Genomic DNA, 12,824 nt, shown 5'->3' on the forward strand with positions numbered 1-12,824 from the left:
GATGTGTGAGATGTGTGAGGCTTAACAAGCCACAGTCTAGATTCTCTTTAGCTTCATGTTATGAAAACAATCTAGCACTACCACAAGCACTAACAGTAATTTTAGTTCTTGCATAGAATTTTTAGCAGTAGCTCTTGAAGTGTTTTGTAACGGAAGTCAGTAACATTAATCCCATTTTTAGTTAAAACCTGACTTATAGAGAGGTGAAAGTACTTCCCAAAAATCAGGCTGCTTGTCAGTGACAATTCAGAAACAGAGTGTAAGTGGCAGGCATCTCACGCCAGTGCAACACCCACAGGGATCACAGCTCTTAAAAAGGACCTTCGAAGTGGAGCACCTTGTTTCAGTCTCCAGCGTGAACTTGGGTTCGAACTCTCTCAGCAGATCCCCAAGATCCAGGAGTGCCACGCTGGGAAACCTTTACTGTTCCCGACCAGGTGTGGTTTGGGGGTTGTCAGTCTGGCATTCTAAATCCGTATCAGCAACACCAATTTTAGTGGTTGCTATCCAAATATTTCCTAGTCTTTTCTAGATTTTATTTTCTTCTTTATTTTTTTCCCATGCTTAGCAGTATTTCAGAAACTTGTTGGCCTTCATTTTTTCTCCAGCACCTTAATTGTGGCTATGAAGAGACTAGAAAGATGATTTTTCTGTCCTTAAACTGCTTTCTGGATTTTGTGTATTAACTAACACTGCAAACTTTTTCAGTCTCTACTTAAAGACCTGTTTAATATTTAACTCAAATAAACAGAACTGAGATTTTTTTATACAAAACTAGCTATTGCAGGCCAAAAAATCTTTAGATTATTTTGTTTCAAATCATTTAAAGCAAAAAACATGAAAGAATGGACATTTTGTAATACTTCAGCAAGTGCTACAAAAAGTAGAATGGGAAGTAATAAGTATTTAAGGACATCTTTTCACTGTGTGTGCTATTTGTGTTAGTAAGATCAGTACTTTTGAGTATTAACTTAAGGTGCTGTGCAGAAAACCAAAAGCAAAATATTAGGCCTGTCATAGTTCATTTAATTCTCTGCTGATTTGCCCTCAATCTCGTTCTCTTAACTCACTCTCCCCAGCTACTGTGATAAGTTAGTACTTGTTGCTGTTTTTTTCCATAGTAAAACTTTTGTCCCAGTGCCAGCACATTTTGTTCCTGGTTAGAGCCATGACGTCAAATGGTATCTGGCTCCAGGCCAAGGAATGCTGCTGGGAAGGAGTGAATGAATGAATGGATTTTTCAATTCACATTGTAGTTGCCTCTTTTGGAGCCAGGAATCTTCATGTAATATGCAGTGAACTGGCTAATGTACATTTATCCGTGTTTCTTAATAGAACTAGAAGGAACTTCAGAGAGGGTTCACAATACGTACATCAACTCAGGAAAAATATTGTGATAATATTTCTGAACACTTCAAGTTCAGAACCGGTTATAATCACTAGAACCATGAAGGAAGAAAGACATGATTTCATGCATAGTGGCTGCTAAATTCTAAGTATAGTAAGAGAAAGAACCCTGTGCCTGGAATAGTTACTATCTAGTGTTCAGAAACTGAAAGGGAGGACAAATTCCAAATTATAAAAATTTCTGTAAGCTCATGTAGTATGCATTTCCTTCAAAAATAATATATCCTTAACTCTGCATGGCAATACACTTCTTTTATCTGTGTATTTGCAAAACTGAGGGATCAAAATTGCAATTCAAATCAGAATTCACAGCTGTAAGTTCCATAATCCCAAAATGCTAATAAAATTTTGGCCCTGAGCTTTTGCTCTGATTTTTACAAAAATCCTCGTGTAAAACGTCTCTCTCAACTGAAAGCTAATGTTCAATTTACTGACAGTTCATTTTCATGGTTTTGTGATGTTTGAGTCCTTGCAGGAGGAGGAAGAATAAGATAACTTCATAGCATTTCTTTTCTCATTTATAATTTATTCAGTGGTAGATGATCTATATTTTATCCGTTGATCCAGAGAATGAAGTGTAGCTAAACCTGTGTCACAGTAGTTCCCTTGTTAGTTTATGGCAGCATGTGCAAATCCTGGTTTAATGTAGTTCTTAAGCAGTATGAGCTATCACAGAGAGACAGCTGAAGAATTTTATTTAGTCTCTGAGGTCTTAGCCCCACCCTCTATCATACAGTCATCAAATCATAGAATCATTCAGGTTGGAATGGATCTGGAGGAGTTTCTAGTCCAGTTCCTACTCAAAGCAGAATCAGCACTGAATTTACACCAGTTTGCTTATGTCTTCGTTCAGTTTGGTCTTGAAAACCTCCAAGGATGGAGATGCCATAACCTCTCTGAACAGCCTGTTCCAGTGCTTAATTACCCTCTCAGTGAAAAAGGTTTTCTGTATATCCAGTCAGAAGCTCCTATTGCAATTTTGACCCCTGCCTCCTCCCACCATGCACCTCAGTAAAGAGTCTTGCTCTAGATCCTCCATTATCTCCTCTTAGCTATCGGAAGGTCCCCCAGGCTGCCTCTTGTCTAGGCTAAGCCGGTGTTAGTTCCCTCTTCATAGGTACTGCAGATCTCTGACTGTGTTGGTGGCACTAACAGTCTCAACTTCGGAGAGTTTGGGCAGCATTGTAGAGACAGACACACTAAATTTTCCCTCTACTTAGTTCAGAAAAAAGGAAGCAAACCAATATCATGGTTAAAATAATGAAAAAATAAAATCTTGTCTAAGAAAAATAAAACTTACTTTAACTTCAAACTATTTGGATACTTAAATTCTACCCACTCTGCATATGGCATAAAGAAGCACTAATGAAGTGGGGTAATGTATTTGTTATGGTGAGTATCAAGATAAAGAACTAGCAACAAAATAGACAATATTTTGAAATTTATAATAAGGTTATGGAATCAGATATGAAGAAAACATCTATGAGGTCAGTTGGACCATGGAAACTGTGTTAGGGAAGGCTTACTCAGTCAGAGTCCTAGAATACATGGAACAGTTTTTATTTAGAGGTTTTTAGTCATCTTGCACCTATATTGAAATGGAACAGGTAACTTCAGCCAGCTTCTTTCAGGGCCTAGCCTCTATTGTACGAAGTTTTAGTTATTGCAATCAGTTTCCGTGTCCTTTCTAATGACCAAATTAACATGGTAGGAATAACCTTCCTATGACAATGCTGTACATGCTCACCTTCAGTTTAATTACACAGAATTCTTCAACAGCCAGATGTACGGAAAGAGTAAATTGAATGTTTAGAGCAACCACAAAAGTTAGCTAATGCACAGATTTGGCAGGAGAACAGTGCATGCCCTTGAATTTATAAGGAATAAACCAACACACATATGGAAGACACACTGGTGAATTACGTGAAGGACCAGTCATCCAAGAGCTGCCAAAGAGGGAACAATGGTATGGTATACCAGCTGGGGTCCACAGCAGGCCTTCTGATCTATAAAGCCAGTAGCTGTTGAATTAAGGACTAATAGTACTCAGGGCTCTTTTATTGGATCAGTAAAGAACAGTACTAAGCATCCCAATCTTTAAGAAATCTGCACACTCATAGAGTGTTATGATAATAAATGTTTTACTGTTTCATAATTAGAAGACACTGTAATCCAGATTTAAAAAAATTCACATTTTAAAATGAATTTTGCTAATTGCTGCTACTCTTGCATGAATATAAAGGCAAACTGTCAAGTCTTCTGCTTGGTAGGAAACAGTTATAACAGTTATAACTATTTTGGCATCCAAAAGATGCACAATACCCCATTGTAGAAAAATACCTGGATTCTTGGATGTATTTATTTGTTTCTTTGAAAGGACTCATGTATCTTAGCAAAAGCATGACTCCCTGAGTATTGTGTAAAGTGACAAATAGTTTTTCATGCCAGATGAATCCAAAGATACATAAAAAGCATTGTTCTGTGTAGGTGACTAAATTCAGTAATTTGGGCCTAATGCTACAAGTATTTACATATGTGCTTACCTTTACTGCTTTGACTATGCTTTTGAGATCAGTGGGACTATTCACAGTATTAGAGTTAAGTACATACATAAGCATTTGCAGCATTGAGCTGAAAAAGTCTGGGTTTAAATATAAGCCTCTAAAAACCATGGTCATGCTCTACAGTATTCATCTGATTAGTCTGGTTTGGACGATGGAGAAGGAAGCTATTTTATGATCCTCTTTTTTTCTAATTTGGAAGGTAAAAACATAATAATGAAGAGAACAATAATGACACCCAGTCCCTCAAGCAGATGGTGATACCATTTTCTTCTGCATCTTCTTTTGAAAATTAAGTAGGACTGGCATGAATTGTTTTTCTTTCTTGACCCAGTATGATTATTTGATTGTGAGTCTTGCATATAACTTTGCCATCACCAATTAACCTCCAGCTTTATTGGATGTAATTGTATGTTCTATAAATTGTGTACCATAAATATCTGAGGCTGAAAGCTCTTTCAGAGGTGAACGATCTCTTCACATACAGTATGATATAATCTCTGAGACAATTCTCTTCAATACAGTTTGAAGATAAGTAGTCTTTTAACCTCTCAAATAAGCAAAGTTTAGTGCAGAATTGGACACAGAGAAAAGACTGAAGTAGCAAACAGTCCAGGACAATGCATACCTCAGCATATGAAATAGGTAAAACATGAGCTGTAGCAGTGGCTGCCATCCTTTTCCGAAGAAACCAGCAGCAAACAAAGCAAAATTGTTCAGTATATCCTCTCTGAGGATATTGTCAGTGAAAAAATGCCAGTTTATATGATCTGTGACAAAACTGGCTGGGATATCTATGGATACATTGTGCCTTTCACAGCACTTGGGGTGTTAGCCAGTCAGCAGCCAATCTCTCAGGTCAAATTCAGTGGAACCAGAAGAACTTGTTGAGCTGGTGAAGCTGGGATCCATAGGAGGGCTTGCAGTCAGTTCTGTCTGTTAGCATGTATTTAATTTTCTGAGTTTTGACATTGTAGCTTTGAGGCTTTTTTTTTTGCAACTGACTGTGAATGGACAGGGATGCAATGAACTTGTATCATGATGTGGGAAACAGCTATCACAGATGGATTACAGAACAGAGGAGAATGTTCCACTGATTGTAGCTCACTGAGATACCTGGCTTCAGAGCAGTAAGATGACACTTACTTATGCCTCCAATAAGAAGCCTTTACCAGGGAAGGAATACTAATCAGCCATAGAGCCAAAGGTGGCTCTAGCATAATTGTGACAGCGCTGGTACTTTGTACTAAGGCAGTGCAGTGAAACGTAATATAATGTAACTATCCTGCCAGGGAAAAGCAAGTCATACCAGTGAAGTGCTGTTTTACTGATTTGTTTCTACATTATGGATTTCTTCTAGAACATCTCATGCACCTCTTCACACTTCTCACCTACACTATGTATGCCTCCAGAGGTCTGTAGTGTAGACCTAGCCTGAGGCTTTAATGCTCCAGTGCTCTTTTCTTTAGAGGTTGCAACAGCTCCTTTTTTCCCACAGAAGTAAAGGGCACAGTAGTGGGTGTGGGAACTTTGTAATGGGTGGACCTCAAAACTTCACATTTTATTTGGGTTAGTTCCCCAAAATTTCCATGCTGCTAGTCCAACAAATTCAAACTGTTTAGATCAGCAGAATTAAGCACAATATAATAGGACTGGCTTATATAGTGGCACTTTTGAATCCAGACAGTGTCACAACACATAAGTACAAAGAGGTAAATAATGACAATTAACTGCACTTCCTTGAACCTCCCCAGAAATATTCTTTTATTCACAGCAAAGGTTCAGAGCTGTGCATGATTTAATTGAACCACTTCACTCATCCCTAAATGAAAACAGTTGCAAACAGTGTCCAATGTACATAGCCCCAGGCCCTGTAAAACAATCAAATGAAAAGACTTTTCTTTGTCTTATTTATTTACTTGAAGCTAAAGAAAAATGCCAAAATTCTGCCCTTGAACAAATCACCACTTTTTACATACTTTACCCCAGGCAGAAGTTCCATTTTTTTCCTAACTTATGAGTTGTTTCTGTTTGTATCTGTGTGTGTATATTTTTGTGTATCTTATTTGTTTACTTTTCCTGCTTCTTAAAATTTTCTCTTCTCTTTAGAAGTGGGGGAGAAGAAAAGAAATTGAGGTGAAACCACAGCATGTTTTCATTTTCATGTAACAAACAGATCTTTTTTTTCCACAAGCTTCTGCAGGCACTAAATACCAAATATGGCTTGAGACAATAAATTATAATGTCCTTCAGAGAATGCAGAGCTGGGAAAAGAAGAAATGCAAGTGTTTGCAACATGTGTTAAGAGAGATAGCTGATTGAGATTTCTTTGTTAACTCTACATTGTCTCAAAATTTATATTTGTAAAAGATAATAATGATATTATTTATCCTTGTGCTGCTCACTTTCAGTTTGCCGAAGTCTTTACAAGTGTGAATATGTATCATTATTTCTGTTTTTCAAATGTAACTCTTATAAAAGTAGCAAAATCCCCATGGAAGTAAGGTTGGCATTTTCAGAAGAATGAGCGTCTTACGTTAGTCTTCATTGATGGCTGCTTGGTGAATATTCTATGTTGTAACTTACAAGCAAGCTGAATCTTAAGTAGAGCAACAGGTAAGCTAATCAGCATTAGAGAAAACTCCTGGAGGGAGAGATATAAAACTTCACTTACCACTAATTTCAAAGAGGGCTGAATTACCTACAACAACATTGTCCAGGAAGATTTCCTTTCATGTGTCAACGCAGCGTAAAGAGAAGCAACTCATTTATACTATTCCAAGGCAAGGTTCTACAGAAATGAAATTATGTAAGGGGGGCTTAACGTAAAGGAGACAGAACTCTTGTTTTGTTTTGTTTTGATATATTATTTCTTGTTTTGTTTGATATCTTTTGTTATCTTGTTTTGATATCTTTTGTTATCTTGTTTTGTTTGATATATTATTCTATATGTGCCTTTTGTCAGAATCTTATCTTTAGACACCTTCAGGTCAGGATTAGATATCATTTCATAGAGTCTCTCTGGGACACTGGAATTCTATGACAGTACAGTCAAATGAGCTAGATCCTAGTGACTCCATGCTCTGCTAGGACCCAGTTAGAGTCCAAGGAGCGCAACATCAGAAGCAATTTAGTTTCTCCGCCTTGGATTCTGTCACTGTGTCCTTGTTTCACCTTCTCTTGCCCAAACTAGAATTCTTTCCTTCCTTGATCATTCAGCGTAACATTCATTTCTTATCACCAGATGAACCTCACATACTTATGTGCTCAAACATACTGTACAAAAATTAACTGGGCAGGTCCTATGAAAAGCTGAAGCATTTAATTATCTGTGTCCTGCTTTAACAATCTCTACTGAAAAATGTAAATTTCATGGATAATGAGATGCTAAATGAGATAAGGAACAATTCGTATCTTTGAGGCCTTATACCTCCTCCTGCTGCTGCAGAAGTCAAAGGTAAACTCTGCATATTGAGATTTGTCCTGAGAAAACTGAACATTGAAAAAGAAATGCTTGTTGATTAGATGAATCAGCTTCATCAAGGACTGCCCTGATTCTTTTAAATAAGGATGGAAAAAACAGTCTTCTGACTTTGCAGCTCTGTGTATATAGATAAGTTACAAGGAATGTTCAGAAACACAGGTCAGTTCCTAGTTTAGCCCCTATAAGTTTTGTGTTGTAAACAGGTATGTTTTGGTATGTAACTTCTGGGATGTCATAAAACATGTATTGGTTTAAAAAATTATGTCAGAAAAGTCCTTCTTGGGCAAAGATTGAGTACATTTGAAGGGATGCTGAGAATCAGCAGGACTTAAGTGGACAAGTACAATGCAAAAAGTTAGCTTATTACAAAAATGTGTCCAAACCAAGAATGTGTCTCTGGAAAAGCCGGGTTTGGTTGAAGGGATAGGTACCTGAACACCCACAATCTACACAAACAGAAATCTCTTACTTTCAGGACATCATGCGTATACTTATAGTGAAAAAACATATGTATTTGTTTAATGTTTGTGATTTCCCGATCTTCTGCACATTTTTAGTAAATACTACTTAAAATAGTTGCTGTAAAGTCAGCATAATATCCTTAGTTAGGAGTTTGGGATTTTTTGTGAAGGAATAATAGAATATTTGTGGCTGGAAGGGTCCTCTTGAGGTCATCTAGTCCAACTCCCCAGCTCAAAGCAGGACCAAGATAGAGCAGTGTACTCAGGATTGTGTCTAGTTTGAGACTAGACAGAGAAAATGATTTTTCTCTCTTCTCTCCTTGCCCTGTTGTCTCTGATGATGTAATTTTATGTCATATCTTGGTATTTTAACTGTGGAACTAACCTTTTTATAAGCAGAGCAAAAGGTGACATATATTATGCTTTTTTTTTGAAAGTACTGTTAATGATCTTTTGGGTTTGCCCTTGTCCGTGCAGTGTAAAATAATGTTTTGGATGATAGTGTTTTGCTTGGCTTCTTTCCTGGTTTTTTCTACTTGCTTTACCACTTCTCTCTGTATGTGTAATATCTGACTAGTGATCCCACAAAAAAGTGTGTAATATATTACCAAGTCATTTTTGCTACCCTGTCCCTGGAAACAAAGGCATTGGCAGTAGTAATATTTTTCTGTCTATTAATAAAGGAACAAAAGTGGTCTTAATGTGGATGATTTGCTTACCTTGTTGAATAAGTTTTGCATAGGTATTGTCTGCAAAAGGACGAGACTTGGAAGCTCAGGCAAACTGTTTCCCCTTCAATACATAGTAGCATTGCTACCTATTCAGTTACATTTCAGCTGTATTATGAAGGTCTGCCATCTCCAGTAACTGGGCGTGGGACATGGTATGCAGTGTGTTGTTCTGAGGACAGCAGTAAGATATGCCAAGCACATTCTGAAGAGCCTAGCTGGTTGCCAGAGTGTGCAGAAAGCCTGAGTCTTACTCAATCCATTTGTACAAGAAATAACCTCTTCTAGTGACAGAGATTTTCTCAAAAATTTGAAGACTTTGCACGGTTCTCATGCAGGTTGTATCTACAGTGGGAATGCTACTTGGGTAACAGTGTACATTTAATGGATCAAAGTGTGGCTTTCTTGTTCAGTCATTATAGAGTCCTTACTCATATAAAAGTCTTGTTGTAAAAACGGAACAGAATTTGATCCACTACATTTAATGGAAAAAAAATTATCAACTCCTGGATGCAGAAAGGTCCTTCAAATTCTTATTCTTTTATCTTAGTACAGCAGATCCCTCCCATCTTAGTATCATGCTTTGAATAACAGGATGTAAATGGAACACACAAATTTACATGGTTATCTGGCCCTTTGATGAAAGCTTAGGTTTATATTAATATATACTATTCATTCCTTAACTATTATACACAGAAGGATTCAAATAATAACAGTATCATAATGAAATTTAAAATCTCCAAAGACAGGAATTTCAGAATTCAGATTAATATTTAGATTTTTATCTTGAGTGGATGTTGTATTTGTTGTGTTTGTCTGGAGTGGTGTCACCAGTTTGTGATGTGGAAAATTTCAAGATTATTCCTGACTACCACTGAATTCATGAGTGATTTTGGATAAACTATTTCTGCCTTATGATTCTTTTAACAGTCTTTGGCATATCTTTTCACCATTTATGTTAGTTATTTCTACAGAGTCTGTATTGGATACACAGGAAGATCAAAGAGAAAAATGACATTTTCTAAACCTCATGTCTGTTTGACTCTGACACCCAATGGTGTACTTTATTACCCACTGCCTTCTCTCCATTTCTTAGGAGTTGTTCCATTATTATTTTATTTTTTTTAATACAAACTTATCTCCAGTGATACAAATTTCACATTAATGTACTAACATGTCCACAGATAGGAATTGTAATGGAAAACTGTCCCATGGAAAAAAGGGGCTTTTTCCATGTAGATTTTTGATACTGGTATTGTTCAATACCATTTTCAAACTCTGCTTACATCTCACTTTTGGAAGTTGCTGATTCCTCTGAGATCAAAGTTCCTTTGATGTAGCACTGTGAAGGCCTAAGAAGAAATAGAGGACGTAAAAGAAGGGATTGCAATTCAAACTACTACCTTTTAATATCAATTAAGACATGGAAACACAAAATATCTGCCCCTGAATTGGTTAAAAATGTGAAATAATTTTATAATTACATGAGACCTTTATAGGCTTAAACCATATGCCTGAAATGTGTTACAACTTCTCAACCCCTTCTGATGACGGATGCTTTAACATAAAAAGCTTAACTCTGTTAAGCCAGAAGATGCACCAAAGTTATCCAAGCAAAGCATTCATGTGATCTTGATGGGATATCTAGATGGTTCCCTAGAATATGTACTTCAAGAAGCTGAGGAGTGGAATGGGGTGTCAAGGTTATTGCTAGACCAGTCATTCCTCTCAGGTGCTTATTAATGGAACATGGAGGTTTTGAGGAAATGTGCAAACTCATTCGTCCTTATCAGCAAATGTGTCCAAAATAAGTGCTGTCAACTGTCAGATCTGGCAAGCGCTGTACATACTGTACCCTGAGAGTTCAGTCACGATGCTGTGAGGTTGTTTGCTTTTCTATCTTAAGAGTTATACAGGTGTGTACCTTGTGGGAAGATAAAAAAAGGATGGGGGTTGAGAGGGAGGGAATGTTTAAGAAGTAGGATGATAATGAGCATAGTGCTATGGTGGGAAGATATGACTGAGCCTCAAGTACAGGGTGATTGTAAAAAGCATGGTAAAGGTTTTCAATGCAGTGAATTGCAGCTGGGTACTTTGAGGTTTGGTGCAAAGTGTAAGTTTATCCACTGACAGTGTTCAAATACCAACATATATAATTATGGTAATCTGTGTAATATTTATAGGACTTGCAAACTAGCTAGCCTTGAAATAGTTAAAAATGCAGATCCATCTCAGAGCGGATGGGAGCTGGCAATATTTTAGACCACATGTTTTTAGACTGTGTTCAGGTTTTACTGAAATAAGGCTGCATGCCCATTTCTCACCCAATTTTGTTTTGCTGTATTGACATACGAATATTTGTTTTTATTGACACATTAACGGGTTTTTTTGTCTTGACTTCAAGATGTCAATCTTGTGTTTATTTAAGGGACTAATAGATATACTGGTTGGAAGGCACCTTTATTGATAAACTTGTTCAATGTCTTGCTTGAAACAGGACGAGTTAGTTAACTGCACTGGGTAACTCAAAGCTTTAGGAAGTCAGTGTACTGCTGAAAATGCTGAGCTATTTGACAATGATTGGTGAGAGCAATAGTAGTAGTTGTAGATATGCACGATAAAGTGAGCCATCATAACTTCATAACTATTCAGAATATTCCTGCCTAAGCTGTGAGCCTTTTAGTTGCTTTGGAGTACCAAGATTTCAATAAGAAAAGGAGTCTGAACTAGACCACCTGTGGCATGTTGAAGTCTTGCTGCAACTCTGGGGCTTGCCTCACACCTATAAAAAGGGTAGAAACATGCCTGAACTCTGGAAGAAGTATTTTTACGTTTTGCTATTGTGGCAAACAGCAGGCACATGGGTTTCACTGCACAATCCCAAAACAGTGTGGCCAGCTGGCTTGGGTGGCAGCCTGCCAACGTCTAGTGACAGAGGTTATGGGGAATGTAGTTTGCTTCTTTCAACAGCCTATAGAAGGAGCAGCATGTAGCTCATTCCCTAAGGCATTTTAGCTAAACCTGCTTTACTCAGAATATATCAGAGTACTTTGGCCATCTACTTGATCTTGTACCAATGGACGGTTACAAAGCCACAATGTAGTTTCAGGAATATTGACCATACTTCAATACCATACTCTCACCACAGAATATGTTAAAAATAAATTTCTCCATCAAAGAAAACAGAGGAGGAGCTAGTGTGTTCTAATATTGTGAGGTGAACATTTTTTTTCTAACTCTAAAAGCAAATTAAGTTGCTTTGTAAAGACATTTGTAAGGCTTTGTAAAGGGCCCCTCACTACAAGAGAGACATTGAGGTGCTGGAGCGTGTCCAGAGAAGGGCAACGAAGCTGGTGAAGGGTCTGGAGCACAAGTCTGATGTGGAGCGGCTGAGGGATCTGGGCTTGTTTAGCCTGGAGAAAAGGAGGCTGAGGGGAGACCTTATTGCCCTCTACAGCTACCTGAAAGGAGGTTGTAGCCAGGTGGGGGTCAGTCTCTTCTCCCAGGTAACAAGTGATAGGACGAGAGGAAATGGCCTCAAGTTGTGCCAGGGGAGGTTTAGACTGGATATTGGGAAATTTTACTTCACTGAAAGGGTTATCAAGCATTGGAACAGGCTGCCCAGGGAAGTGGTTGAGTCGCCAACCCTGGAGGTATTTAAAAGACGTTTGAATGAGGTGCTTAGGGACGTGGTGTAGTGGTGGTCTTGGTAGCGTTAGGTTTACAGTTGGGCTTGATGATCTTAAAGGTCTTTTCCAACCTATACAATTCTGTAATTCTGTGACATGATTCACTACTTTCTTCTGAGAATAGCACTGTGTTGAAGTGAACAAACCCCACTATTTTGCATTTTAGTATTAATTTGTGTAACAGTTTGGATGACAGCATTTTTCTCAACAGATTATTTTTGTAAGGTTGTAGAGTGGTATTGAGATGTTAACTCTGATTTTCTGATGTTTGTGTTACTCCTATACTCTATATATTTAATTAAAAATAATTACATAAAGAACTAATGAATAACTATTTATATGTGCTGCACTCTCAGAACACAGGATAACTTAGGTAAGTGATAAGTTTATTTATTTCAGTTTGTGGTGCCTGTTAGTCACTTGGTGAAAAAAGGTTGTTTCCTTGGGCCTGCATCCAGCGTTGCCTATACTAAATGTTCAGTACCAGTTAGTAT

The sequence above is a fragment of the Ciconia boyciana genome, chromosome 14 (genome assembly GCF_034638445.1).
Source record: "Ciconia boyciana chromosome 14, ASM3463844v1, whole genome shotgun sequence".
Taxonomy (NCBI): domain Eukaryota; kingdom Metazoa; phylum Chordata; class Aves; order Ciconiiformes; family Ciconiidae; genus Ciconia; species Ciconia boyciana.